The sequence below is a fragment of the Azolla caroliniana genome, unplaced genomic scaffold, assembly GCF_043228905.1.
Source record: "Azolla caroliniana isolate FFs.n. ecotype wild unplaced genomic scaffold, voAzoCaro1.0.p SCAF_7, whole genome shotgun sequence".
NCBI lineage: Eukaryota > Viridiplantae > Streptophyta > Polypodiopsida > Salviniales > Salviniaceae > Azolla > Azolla caroliniana.
This window is the reverse complement of record NW_028230442.1, coordinates 8,557,896-8,573,462: the sequence shown is the minus strand read 5'-3', so window position 1 is coordinate 8,573,462 and position 15,567 is coordinate 8,557,896. Positions and strand designations below refer to the sequence as shown.

The following is a 15,567-nucleotide window of genomic DNA, read 5'->3' as shown; positions in this document are numbered from 1 at the left end:
AATGCGAACAACCATAAGGTGGATGTGGCTAAGGGTAGCACGACAAAGGCAATGCCAAACTACAAAATTCCTCCACACTCGTTTGAGAGACTTGGGCATTAACCGATGTAAGATCCAAGAGAAGGACGATGGCGGCGAGGAAGCAAGGGTGAAAGCCAATGTGTGCAACAAGGAAGTAAAGCAAAGAAACATGATGAAAGTCCATGCGTGCGACAAAGAGGTCGAGCAAAGCACGAAGACAAAAGCTAATGTGTGCGACAAAGAGACCAAGCAAACCTCAAAAAGCAAAGATATGGGTCAAGTGGGCCAAGCGGATATGAAAGATGTGATCACAAAATTTAACAAGGATAATACTAGCGTAGAAGTCATGGTCAATTCCAACACAAGAGTATACCAAGAAAGTGGACAAAGTGCGAAACATGCAGTGTGGTCACTTAAGCACCTAGAGGAGAGCATGACACTAAATAATGAATCGCTAAGAGTACTCAACCATAGTATTTCGATAAGGCTTTTGAAAGACATGCATGGAACAAGAAAGAATGATAAGAGAAAATTAGATGACCAAGGAGATGGCCGAGATGAAGGTGGCACATGCATAAAGAGTGAAGCATTATGCTCTAGAGGAGCAAAGAGAGCCATGACAATCGGTCATGGAAATGCAAAGATTGAACGAAGAATATGGTGGATCGGATGACAATGGCGATTCGAGTACATCAATAAAAAAGTAAAGTAATCAAAAGTGGAGAGTCACCAAAATTGGCACATACCGGTGGATGTGCAGGTTTTGTGGAGGTGAATGTCGTGTGGTTTTTCACACACGATATAAAAACTATGTAAATAAATAAATATAAATAATGAAACAATTATTTTGATTAGATTAGTAGCTGTCAAGAATAGTACTAAAGCAGATATGGAATTAGTACTAAGAAGAGAAGTACTATTAGTACTAAGAAGACGGGACTGCGTGAGATTCCCGAGAGAGGAAGTGAGAAGAGGAGAGAGAGAGATAGCGAGGATGAGAGAGAGAGAAAGATGATGACAACAGCTAATATATTATGTGAAAAGATAAGTACAAAGTGGCTAAGAGGCTTAAGACTGGCGTTGAACTAATTTGGTTCAACATAATGTCTAGTGCCTTCTTTTATAGTGTTGTCAGGACTAATCCTGAAACTTCTAGAATGTTCTAGAGAAATCTGGAATATACATTACTTTCTTATAATAAAACATAAATGAAAATAATATCCTATGAATTACAATAGATGGTGTGATGGTTAAGAGCTCGACCCATATACCATAAGGTCATGGGTTCGAGTCTTGCCATATCATGACACTATCTCTCCCTTAAAGACGAGTGGAACGAGTCGATGTTGATTGCGGACCGGGTTTGTCTGGATACTTTCGATGGAAATCAGCAAGCAGATCTTGAGCATTGACAACATGCTCGATGGGTTCCCAAGTGCGTTCGCTCGGACTATAACCAAGCCAATCAACCAAATAATAAAGTTTGTTGCGAATAAGTTTGGAATCGAGGATGGTAGCAACTTCATACTCCGGGCCGGCGTCCAACTCGAGCGGGGGCGGCAGCGGTGTAACATGATCGGGAATGGTGTTTGCTTTATAAGGTTCCAGAAGCTCGGACTATAACCAAGCCAATCGACCAAATAATAAAGTTTGTTGCGAATAAGTTTGGAATCGAGGATGGCAGCAACTTCATACTCTGGGCCGGCGTCCAACTCGAGCGGGGGTGGCGGTGGTGTAACACGATCGGGAATGGTGTTTGCTTTATAAGGTTCAAGAAGAGAACAATGGAAAACTGGATGTATCTGAAGCTGTGGAGGGAGATCAAGGCGGAATGTGACATCATTAACCTTACCCGTAATACGGAAAGGACCGAGTCGTCAATAATCCAACTTGTCGCACGATCGAGTAGTCTTGATGTGACGACGTAAGAGCCATACTCGATCTCTGATGGAAAAAGAGGAGGGAAGCCGATGACGATCCGCGTAAGTCTTCTGTGTCTGTTGAACATGACGAAGATGAGTCGAGAGATCTGTCTGGATCTTGCGTAGTCTCTCCAAATGATTCCCGGCACGAGGATTGGAAGGTAGTTCCGGGGTGTCGATCACCGACCAACGAGGATGAGAACCGGTATAAGCGTAGAATGGGGAGACTCGAATCGAGGAGTGAACAACATTATTATACGCAAACTCCGCAAAGTGGAGAATCTCGGCCCAATCTTCTTGCTGATAACTTAGGAAACACCGGAGATATTGCTCCAGCGTTTGGTTTGTTCGTTCCGCCTGCCCATCGGTCTGAGGATGGTAGCCGGAGGAGAGGTTGCAAGAGACCTTGAGCATCTTGAAGAGATGCTGCCAAAATTTGGAGACAAATTGCGGTCCTCGGTCACTGATGATACTGTCTGGGAGGCCATGATGCCGAAATACCTCATGCATGATTAGGGTGGCAGTTTCCTCGCCAGTGATGGCCTTAGTACACGGAACGAAATGTGCCATCTTCGTATATCGATCGACGACGGTTAAGATAGCATCGAACCCCTGCGAGACCAGCAAATCTGTGATAAAATCAAGACAAATAGACTGTCACGGCTTACTTGGAATCGGTAAGGATTCCAACAAGCCATATGGATGGTGTCGTGGCATCTTTGCTTGGCAACAAGCATCACAGGTCCGAACGTAGTCGTCAACAAAACGGCGCATGTCGGGCCACCAAAAAGATCGCTGCACTAGCTCCAACGTCTTAGTTTTACCGAAATGTCCCGCTGTATGGGTGTCGTGCCAATGCTGGACGATTTGAAGGCGACAGGAGCAATCGGGGACATATACGCGCTTTTTAAAGAATAACAATCCATCATGATATTCGAATTGTCGGTAGTCAATACCTGGTTGTTGAGACTGAGAACAGGATGCCCGAGAAGTATCAATGTGCGCCAAGATGTCTTGAGCAAAGCTATCTGTCTTCAAGTTTGCATGTATGTCATCGGTAATCCGTGAATCCATCGGGATGTGAAAAATCTGTGTGGTGTGCAATCGTGTTGGTCCCAAGATTACTTGCTTTTGATTATCAAATGTTGGATCACCAGGACGAGGTGTAAGATACGAACGTTGTGATAGTGCATCTGCTTTTCCTTGCTGCTTCCCCGGTCGATATGTGATTTTGAAGTCGAAATGCATGAGGAATTGTGCCCACCGAGCTTGCCGTCGATTTAATACACGAGCGTTCTGGAAATAAGCAAGATTTTTATGATCACTAAAGACAATGACCTGATGTGGAGAGCCCTCTAAGAAATGCCGCCATTGCACAAATGAATCCATGATGGCTAATAACTCCTTGTCATGTATTTCGTAGTTGATTTCCGCGACATCGAATTTGCACGAATGGAAAGCCGCCTGATGCAACTCTTCTTTATCTCCTTGTTGAGAAAGGATGCTACCGAGAGTGAAATCTGAAGCGTCGGCCTCCATGATGAATGGTTTGCTGGTATCCACATGAGCTGGAATCGGTGCTAATGAAAAGGCTTTCTTAAGATGTCGAAAAGCCATATCTGCTTCAATGGACCAAAGAAATTCTTGGCCCTTCTTCGTAAGTTGTGTGAGGGGTAAAATAATCTTCGAGTAATCCTGTATAAACTTACGGTAGAAGTTAGCAAAACCTAGAAAACATTGTACATCTCGTACTGACCGTGGAATTTGCCACTCTAGTACAGTTTGGACTTTAGCTGAATCCATGGAGATGCCCTTTGAGGAGATGACGTAGCCTAGAAATTCCACTTGCTTGCAGTCAAAGCTACATTTTTCTAGCTTGGCATAAAGACCATTCTCGCAGAGTCGTTTTAGTACTAATAGTACATGAGAATCGTGCTCTTGCTGGGTCTTCAAATAAATCAATAGATCATCCAGATAGATGATCAAACAGATATCCAAGAGGTCTCTGAATATATCATTTGCCATGTGTTGGAAGACTGCGGGTGCATTGGTTAAGCCGAACAGCATAACAGTATACTCAAAATGCCCATATCGTGTGTGAAAGGCGGTCTTCCATTCATCTCCCGGTGGGATCCGCACGAGGTTATACACTCCTCGTAGATCGATTTTGGTAAAAAACTTGGCACCATTAACTTGCTCCAAAAGACTTGATATAAGAAGAAGTGCATACCTATTCCGGATGGTGACCTTATTCAATCCGTGGTAATCAACGACGAGACGAAGTGAGCCATCTTTCTTCTTGACAAAGAAGATGGGTGCACCGGCCGGAGATTTCGAATGACGGATGAACCAGCATGCCAAGTTCTCCTCTATGTAGGCTCGAAGGACTTCTAACTCGGTGGGTGACAAGTTGTAAATCGGTCCCCATGGTGGCTCGGTTCTTGGTTGTAAATCGATGGGACAGTCATAGGGACGGTGATGAGGAAGGGTACCGGCTTTTACCTTGTCAAATACATCGGCATAAGGATGATATTTTGCCGAAAGTTGTACTGAGGAGTCCTTCTTAATAATGCTGGAAGGATGTACTGATATTGCAAATAGGAACATTGCCTTCTTGTGTCCTTCTTCGCGTAATTGATGGAGTGAAATGGTCGAAACTCGGTGAGTAGATTCTTGGGGTGGTCGATATCGGACTTCTCTTGTTCTCCAATCTATGGCTGGATTATGTAATTCAAACCAAGCTAATCCTAGGACAATGGGATGCTCTGGACTACTAATTATATTAAATGATATTACACACACAAAACTACCTAGGACAACTTGAATGGGTTCTGATTCTTCTACAATATTCCCGGAAGCAATGGGACGACCATCAATGACTACTACAGATGCGGGACAAGGAAGTTTTCTTAAGGATATCTGAGAAGCTTGGGCAAAATTTCGATCCATGAAACAAGAATTAGCTCCGGAATCTAAAATTGCTAGGACAAGTACTGGAGGAGTACTTTTAGTAATAACAATGACTTGGGCTAGGAACACATTGCTAACTTGCTTAGAAAGAATGGAACCACTAATGGGCTGTACAGATCTAGGGCTGCTGTCCAACCAAACGGCTCCTATTTTGGCTGGACTCAATCGTTTAACTCTTCATCTAATTGACTAAGGATTTCAAATTTATTTGAGATACTTGGGCTATTAGTACTATGAATACTATCTGACACTCTATTAGTACTATTAATACTATCAAACACTTTGAAGGGAATAATTGACTAGGGTTTAGTACAGACGACAATTTGATTTACTTGTCTTCTTGGCCTATGGGGACAATTGATGGCGATATGCCCTGGTCCACCGCAATAAAGACATAATCGATTGGCACGTCGTCGTTGCTTTTCTTCTTCCGATAACGGGCCGCGTCAACGCATGGTGTCAATCTCCATCGGTGTCGGAATATTGGCTTGAGGTACATCGCATGCAAACGGTTTAGCCGTGACTGAGGTGTATGTGGGTTCCGGCCGAGAGCGTGCTATTTGTAACTGACGTTCCGAACGTCGTTCGAAAAGGCGGTTGTCGCATCGGACTGCTCGACTGATTGCCTCCATAAGAGACTTTGGTTCCTCGGGGAAGGTTAAAAGCAAGTCTTTGACATCGTTGCGCAAGCCGTAGCAAAACTGCTCCATGAGGGCCTGATCATCCCAGGGGATATTTGAGGCGAGTAGACGGAAATCTGCCGCGTAGGCCGAGGCTGGACGATCGCCTTGACGCAATCTTCGGATCTTGTTGATCGTCGTCCTGATGCTGTCGGTATCTCCAAAACAGGCTTTAAACTCACCAATAAAATCTTCAAAGGTATTAAGCAAGGGTGATTGTTTTTCTAGAAGTGGAGCGAACCATGCCAAGGCTGAGCCGCTAAGTAACGTGCCTATTAGGCCGACTCGAGATGCATCAGTGGGATATCGGGAAGGATGCATCTGGATGACTAAGTGTACCTGATTTAGGAATCCCCGGAATTGCGATCGTGTTCCATCAAATTTCACAGGAAGTCCAATCTTGGGCTCTTTATGAAATCCTTGGGAACTTGATCCTTGTTGTGGCAATGTTGCTTCGAGTTGTTGTACCCGTAACGCTAACTCCCCATGTTGTTGTTGCGTTTGTTGTTTTTCGAGAGCGATTTGTTGCAGATCCCCTATCAACCGTTGGTTTTCATGTTCCAGGGCAACAAACTTTTCTTTTAGGCACTGTAACTCGGAGAAAACGGATTGATATTCTTGGGCACTAACAGTAGCCATAGTATAGGGAAAAGGGTAGGAGGATGAGGGAGAACGACAAGTAGGCTAGAGGAAAGGAAGAAAAATTGGTTCAAACTGTCAGGAATAGTACTGAAGCAGAGATGGAATTAGTACTAAGAAGAGAAGTACTATTAGTACTAAGAAGACGAGATTGCGTGAGATTCCCGAGAGAGGAAGTGAGAAGAGGAGAGAGAGAGATAGCGAGGATGAGAGAGAGAGAAAGAAGATGATAGAAGCTAATATATTATGTGAAAAGATAAGTACAAAGCAACTAAGAGGCTTAACACTTGCGTTGAACCAATTTGGTTCAACATAATGTCTAGTGCCTTCTTTTATAGTGTTGTCAGAAGTAATCCTGAAACTTCTAGAATGTTCCAGAGAAATCTGGAATATACATTACTTTCTTATAATAAAACATAAATGCAAATAATATCCTATGCATTACAATAGCTTGTTATAGAAATATGGATGTACTCAAGAGCTTTAAAACGTATTTTACTATATATAAAATGGAGAAATACATATCAAGTTATGTGAAAATGAAGTTTGAGAAGATAGGGAAATTAGAACTATCCCACATAGATAGGAAACTTAAGACCCTAACTATATAAGCACCTTGAGCTCCCTCATTTTTCATTTGTGCTAAGAGCACTTTGGCCACATTGTCTTGATGGATGATGGTGGCCAAGTTCCCAAAAACAGGAAATCAATTGGTAAGCAAATCCGGAAACCGGCTGGTAAGCAAATCCAGAAACCGGCCGGTATGCAAAACCAATAACTGGCTGGTATGCAGGTATGCAAACCAGAAACCGGTCGGTAAGCAAAACCGGAATCTGGAAACTGGTCGGTATGCAAATCCGGAAAGTGGCCACTATGCAAAATCGGAAATCGGAAACCGGAAACTGGCTGGTAAGCAAAACCAGAAACCGGAAACTACCTGGTAAGCAAAACCGGAACCGGAACTGGCAAGCAAACCGGAACCGGCCGGCAAGCAAAATCAGAACCGGCCAGCAAGCAAAATGGAACCGGCCGGTGAGGGATTCGGCGATCGGGCGGAACCGGCTACCGGATGAGGTTGGACGCGAACGGACGGAAGATTGGATCATGCAACAAACTAAAGTTGGAGTGCATGCAAAAAGTAAAGGTGATGTGGAAGGTGTGCAACAAAAAGATGGAGATCATGCAACAAACTAAGGTAAAGTGAAGAAAACCAAAGCAAATGCCATGTGGGACGCATGCAAGGGAAGGAGAGAAAAAAAAAGGAAGAATCCGTGAATTAAGGGCTAATCACTCATAAACTCATAATTCTCTTTGAGAGGGGAAGGAAGCTATCTCTCAAGTAAACCCTAATTTCCTAATAAAAGCCATAGAACTCAAAAACCCTAATTTCCTAATCAAAGCCATACAACTCAAAAACCCTAATTTTCGAATTGAAGCTAAAACCCCTAATATTCTAATTAAATCCATATCTCATTTCTTCTAATCTATTACTCTAGCCATCTCCATTAGCAAACTTTTTGTAATCCCAATCATGGGATTAATTGTAATCTTTCTTTCTACTTGTTAATGAAATTTGTTGATCTTTCTCATTTCGGTTAATTCTTAGTACATAAATACACAAATTTGATATCCTCTAGTCAAAGACCACGGGGTCTTGCCTCAACGTTCACGAATCCTCGTCGTATTTTCACGACATCTTTCTCATTTCGGTTAATTCTTTCTCAACGTTCACGTATCAACCAGGCGGGAAGCAAACCGGAACCGGGCCGATAAGCAAAATTGGAAACTGGTCGGGAAGCAAACCAGAACCGGCCAGGAAGCAATTCGGAACCAGGCTAGTAAGCAATTCAGAACCGGGCCGGTAAGCAAAACCAAAAACCGGTCGATAAGCAAACCGGAACCGGTGGCGGAGCCGGTGAGGTGGCGGCAATCGGCGACTGAACGGAACCGGCGACCAGACAAGGCTGGACGCAAACCGAACAGATAAAAGGATCATGTGGCTAATTAAAGTGAAGTGAAGAAAACTAAAGTAAAGGTCATGTGGACGGTCACATGCAACTAAAAGAAAAAGGCATGCAACTAAAAATAGATGCAACTAAAAGAAAAAGCTAAGCAACTAAAAGTAGAGGCCATGCAACAAAAACTAGACATGCAGATGATCAAGGGAGAACTCCATATAAAATTCCATTTTCTTTTTCCTACACTTAGGCTCTCTCCGTATTATCTTAATTATTTTTCTTTTCCTTCTAAGCTCCCTTATCTTATCGAAACCAAGAACCCTAAATTTCCTTTTGGAAGGCATAAACCCTAATTTTCCCTACGGAAGCCATATAATTTTCCTATCGAATTCGTATCTTAGTTTCTTCTAATCTATTATTCTAGTAATCTCCATAAGCTAAAACTTTTGTAATCCCAATCTTGGGATTGATTGTAATTTTTCTTTTCTATTTATTAATGAAATTTGTCAATCTTTCTCATTTTCCATTAATTGTTTAATATAAGCATACAAATTTGATATCTTCCAGTCAGAGGCCCCTCGATCCGCGAAGCGAATGTTAGCGGAGTTAGCCACCACAGAGTGGGAGGATGAACCCCAACCCGCCCAGCCGAACACGCGAACAACACAGGAAGAGCAGGCTGAGCGCACCAAGGAAGCGGCACCGGAGCCAGAAGCCGAACCACGGCACGAAAGCTCGAGGCCGAAACAGCGGAGACTGGACAGGAAAGATAGGCGCGGGTTAGTTAAAGACACACTCACGGCCACGGAGACGACGACCGTGGGCGACAGCTCCGTAGCTACAGAGCCCAACATCACCTTCGAAGTAATCCGGGAACCACGGCCGATCATTATGGCCAAGTCACAGTGGGGGAAAGCTGTATTAACGGCGGAAAGCGAGGTCCTGGCGTGTCCGGACATTCCGGACACGGCCCATGAGTTTGGCGCACTATTACAATTCGGAACCACTTTTGAACTCATGGAATTCTTGCAAACGCAATAGATAAAAGTCTCACAACGAATGGCCGAGGAGCACGCGGAGCACCAAATGATCGACCGCGTGTTAACACAAACGGTGGAAAGCGACGATGAGGATCAGTTAGCCAGAGTAGGCAGGCAAAGGAACGCCGATATACGCGGAATGGGGATGGAACTACCCCCATTAAATGCGGCCCCTGTCGAAATTCATAGGGAACTGGCAAAGGTCAGTATGGGCGCCAAGGATATGGCGATTAAAAATAAAAATGTCTGGAAAAAGGTTAAACTGACCCAAGCCGAGCTACAAAAGGCCAATGAACGCATCACGGAGTTGGAAAATAACGCAACTACGGCGCAACAGGCAACTCCACCAACAACCAACGCCGTCGAAGCCCTGAGGCAAGGAATTGAAGCTCAGACTGCCATTGCCTCGAAAGCGAAACGGGTCGTGCAACTGGCGGAATTAGAGATTGACCTTCTCCGCGCCGAACTTCGCCAGTCCTTGGACAATGAAAAGGACATCCGGGCCAACGGCCGAAAGGCAGTGAAGACCCTTGAAGAGAAACTCGCAACGGAGACAGCACAACACACCCAGACAAAAAAAGAAAATGCCAAATTACGGCAGGAAGCGAAAAAATCGGAAGCGGCAATCCCGGGACTCCGTGCCTTATTGGAGAAGAAGAAAGCATGGTTCGACGAGCAACTGGTTGGAAAACAGGAGAGGAGACATAAGCTAGAAATCCGCCTAAACAATGAAATGGGAAAACTGGAAGAACTACATTCGAAGGAATCTCAGCTCTGGGCAGGAATGAGGAGCACTTATGAGGAAGCGGCGGCGGTTAGTGAACAAGAAATTCGTAGAAGAAGCACGCAACAATTGCCAAGCCATAACAGACAACGTGTGCATCCGTCAGCAAATGAATCGAGAGAGGTTTATGATGCAATTAAAATCAACGCTAGACAAAGGATGGATGGTGTGGGCTACATATGCAGAGGAATTGCATACGTACCAAGTGGACTGGGAGAACCGAAGGAAAGATGGCCGAGGGTTCTACAAACTCAATGAGGAAAGCATTGCGGCAGTACGCGAGGACCTAGCGCAGGACTATTGCACGCTAGCGGACCAACATTCCGAGGAACTCGCGCAGTTACTGGATGATTTTGGTGAAAGTCAGGAGGACCTATTTCACCAGATCACGCAAGCTGGTAGCACACGAATAAACGTGGAATCCATCGTGATACCAATTCCAGATACTGCCGAACAAGAGGAACCTAAGCCCATGTCATTGGAAATTACCACTACGGTGAACAGCACGGAACGGCGAGCGGAGCCCCCCACAATACCAGACAACGAAATTGCTGACCAAGAGGAACCCCAACCACCGGAGCATACGCTTACGGCCGACATCACGGAGGATGTTCTGGACCAAGAGGAACCCCAACCCTAGTTTTTTTTTTTTCCCAATAGTACTGCTCCGATATTTTTTTCCAAAGAAGAAATACAGCCAATGATATTATTGATACGAATCGTTTTACGTGATCACATTTATTATTTCAATTTTTTCAATGAATGGAAATATTTTCTCCCACGAAGTCGTCACCTAAGAGATTGCAACTCTCACGGGGAGACCCCATGTACTTAGAAGGCACACGCATTAACCACTTGGCCAAAGTTTTAGTTTTTTGCATTAATTGAAATATTTTCTCCCATGAAGTCGTCACTTGAGAGATTAGAACTCTCCCGTGAAGACCCCGTGGACTTAGCAAGCACACGCCTTAACCACTGGCCCAAAGTGCCTTGACAAAAATTAAATTTGAAACTAGTTATAAAAATTAAATCGAAAGTTTAAATGTTCAGGGAAATTAAATAGTACCACTACGATAATATTTCCACACCAACAAATACCACCAATGACAATAGTGACAGAAAATCTTTCGAAGCCATCACATGTAAGCCCTCAACTCTATGGATGTATTAAAAAACACCCCATGTACTTAGCAAGCACACGCCTTAACCACTCTACCAAAGTGACTTCATAAACATAATTACTTGGTCTGCAATTAAGGGAAGTTAAATAGTACTACTGCGATATTGTTTTCACGACAAGAAATATAAGCAATGACAATAGTGATACAAATCTTTCCAAGCAGTCACATTCATCCTTTCCGTTCTTTGGATGTATGAAAACAAAATCTACTCGCGAGAAAGTTTAAATGTTTAGGGAAATTAAATACTACTACTTGAATATTGATTTCACACCAAGAAATATAAGCAATGACAATAGTAAAGAAAAATATTTCGAGTTAATGACATGTATTCCTTTAGTTCTTTGGATGTATGGAAACACAGTCTACTCACGAGAAAGTTTATATGTTTAGGGAAATCAAATTGTACTACTGCAATACTGTTTTCGCACGAAAAAATACAATTAATGACAATAGTGACACAAATCTTTCTACGGATTCAGATGTATGCTTTCAATTCATTCGATGTATGGAAACAAAGTCTACTCGTTAGAAAGTCTAAATGTAATTAAATAGTACTACTCTAATATTGTTTTCACACCAAAAATTATAACCAATGACAATAGTGACACAAATCTTTCGAAGCAATCACATCCATCCGTTTTGTTCTTTGGATGTAGGGAAACATAGTCTACTCGCGAGAAAGTTTAAGTGTTTAGGGAAATTAAATACTACTACTTCCATATTGATTTCATACCAAGAAATATAAGTAATGACAATAGTGACACAAATCTTTCAAAGCAATCCCATGCATCCTTTCCGTTCTTTGGCTATATGGAAACACAATCGAGGAAGAAATCATCACCTCAGAGATTCGAACTCTCGCGGGGAGACCCCGTGTACCTAGCAGGCACTCACCTTAACCACTCAGCCAAAGTTACTTAAAAAAAATTAAATTTAAAACTAGTTATAAAAATTAAATTGAAAGTTTAAATGTCTAGGAAAATTACATAGTACCACTACGATATTCTTTTCACACCAACAAATACAGCTAATGATAATAGTGACAAAAATATTTCGAAGCAATCACATGTAACCCTTCAATTCTTTCGAAGTATGGAAAAACAATATTGCAAGAAGTCGTCACCTAAGAGATTAGATCTCTCGCGGGGAGACACAATGTACTTAGCAGACACACGCCTTAACCACTCGGCCGAAGTGACTTGATAAACTTAATTACTAGTTATGAAATTAAGGGAAATGAAAAAGTACAACTCCGATATTGTTTTCACAACAAGAAATATAACCAATGAGACTAGTGACACAAATCTTTTGAAGCAATCACATGTATCCTTTCCGTTCTTTGGATGTATGGAAACACAGTCTACTGGCTAGAAAGTTTAATTGTTTAGAGAAAATAAATAGTACTACTTCAATATTGATTTCACAACAAGAAATCAAAGCAATGACAATAGTGACACAAATCTTTCGAAGCAATCCCATGCATCCTTTCCATTCTTGGGATTTATGGAAACACAGTCTACTTGTTAGAATGTCTAAATATAATTAAATAGTACTACTCTAATATTGTTTTCACACCAAGAAATATAACCAATGACAATAGTGACACAAATCTTTCGAAGCAATCACATGCATCCTTTCTGATCTTTGGATATAGGGAAACATAGTGTACTCGCGAGAAAGTTTAAAAGTTTAGAGAGATTAAATATTACTACTTCGATATTGATTTCATACAAAGAAATATAAGCAATGACAATAGTGACACAAATCTTTCGAAGCAATCCCATGCATCCTTTGTGTTCTTTGGCTGTATTGAAACACAATCTAGCAAGAAATTATGACCTCAGAGATTCAAGCTCTCGCGAGGAGACCCCATGTACTTAGCAGGCACACGCCTTAACCACTCGGCAAAAGTGACTTGAAAAAAATTTAATTAAAAACTAGTTATAAAAATTAAATTGAAAGTTTAAATGTTGAGGAAAATTAAATAGTACCACTACGATATTCTTTTCACACCAACAAATACAACCAATGATAATAGTGACAGAAAATATTTCGAAGCAATCACAGGTAACCCTTCAATTCATTCGATTTAGGGAAAAACAATGTTACAAGAAGTCATCATGTAAGAGATTCGATCTCTCGCGGGGAGACACAATGTACTTAGCAGGCACACGCCTTAACCACTCACCCAAAGTGACTTGATAATCTTAATTACTAGTTATGAAATTAAGGGAAAAGAATCTAAAATTGTTTTCACAACAAGAAATATAACCAATGACAATAGTGACACAAATCTTTTGAACCAATCACATACATCCTTTTCGTTCTTTGGAGGTATGGAAACACAGTCTACTCGCTAGAAAGTTTAAATGTTTCGGGAAATTAAATAGTACTTTTTCGATATTGATTTCACACCAAGAAATCTAAGCTATAACAATAGTGGCACAAATCTTTCGATGCAATCCCATGCATCCTTTCCGTAATTTGGATGTATGGAAGCACAGTCTTGCAAGAAGTCGTCACCTAAGAGATTCTAACTCTCGAAGGGAGGAGGCACACGGCTTAACCACTTAGCCAAAGTGATGTGAGAAACTTAATTAAAACTAGTTATGTTAAATGTGTAGTGAAATTAAATAGTATTACTCCAATACTGTTTACAAACCAAGAGATACAGCCAACGACAATATTGACACAAATCATTTTACGCGATCACGTGTATCGTTTTAGTTCTTTGTATTAATTGAAGTATTTTCTCCCATGCAGTCGTCACCTGAGAGATTAGAACTCTCGCGTGAAGACCCCGTGGACTTAGCAAGCACACGCCTTAACCACTGGGCCAAAGTGCCTTGACAAAAATTAAATTTGACACTAGTTATAAAAATTAAATTGAAAGTTTAAATGTTTAGGGAAATTAAATAGTACCACTACGATATTGATTTCACACCAACAAATACAACCAATGACAATAGTGACCAAAAATCTTTGGAAACAATCACATCTAACCCTTAAACTCTTTAGATGTATGGAAACATAGTATTGCAAGAAGTCGTCACCTAAGAGATTCGAACTGTCACGGGGAAACCCCATATACTTAGCAGGCACACGCCTTAACCACTCGGCCAAAGTGACTTGATAAGCTTAACTACTAGTTATTAAATTAAGGGAAATTAAATAGTAATACTACGATATTGTTTTCACAACAAGAAATATAACCAATGACAATAGTGACACAAATCTTTCGAAGCAATCAAATGCATCCTTTCCGTTTTTTGGATGTATGGAAACACAGTCTACTCGCAAGAAAGTTTAAATGTTTAGGGAAATTGAATACTACTCCTTCGATATTGATTTCACACTAAGAAATAAAACCAATGACAATAGTGACAGAAATGTTTCGAAGCAATCCCATGGATCCTTTCCGTTCTTTGGTTGCATGGAAACAAAGTCTACTCGCGAGAAAGTTTTAATGTTGAGGGAAAATGAATAGTACTCTTTCCATATTGACTTCACACCAAAAAATATAAGCAATACCAATCGTGACACAAATCTTTCGAAGCAATCACATGTAATCCTTCCGTTCTTTGGATTTATGGAAACACAGTCTACTCGCGAGAAAGTTTAAATGTTTAGGAAAAATAAATAATACTATTTAAATATTGATTTCACACCAAGAAATATAAGCAATGACAATAATGCCACAAATCTTTTGAAGCAATCACATATAACCTTTCAACTCTTTGAATGTATGGAAACACAGTATTGCAAGAAGTCATCACCTGAGAGATTGGAACTCTCATAGGGAGACCCCATGTACTTAGAAGGCACACGCCTTAGCCACTCAGCCAAATTGACTTGATAAACTTAATTACTAGTTATAAAATTAAGGAAAATTAATAGTATGGAAACAGATGTATGCTTTCAATTCTTTGGAAGTATGGAAACACGGTCTACTCGTTAGAAAGTCTAAATGTAATTATATAGCAATACTCCGATATTGTTTTCACAGCTAGAAATATAACCAATGACAATAGTGACACAAAATCTATGAAATCATATGTAACCCTTCAATTCTTTGGATGTATGAATACACAATCTTGCAATAAGTTCTCAGCAATGAGATTCGAACTCTTGCTGTTAAACGTTATGTACATATCCAAAGAGTTGAAGGGTAACATGTGATTGGTTGAAAGCATTTATGTCACTATTGTCATTGCTTATATTTCTTGTTGTGAAATCAATATTGAAGTAGTACTATTTATTTTCCCTAAACATTTCAAGTTTTCCGCAAGTAGACTGTGTTTCTATACATCCAAAGAACGGAAGGGTTACATGTGATTGCTTCGAAAGATTTGTGGCACTATTGTTATTGCGT

At 41.3% G+C, this 15,567-nt stretch overlaps 1 non-coding gene across 1 annotated transcript; it reads right to left on the bottom strand.

Moving 5' to 3' along the window:
• Positions 1-14,242: 14,242 nt before the first annotated feature.
• TRNAS-GCU (transfer RNA serine (anticodon GCU)) lies at positions 14,243-14,324 on the bottom strand. The gene has a single exon. It is a non-coding gene; the product is annotated as a tRNA-Ser (tRNA).
• Between the last annotated feature and the right edge of the window lie 1,243 nt (positions 14,325-15,567).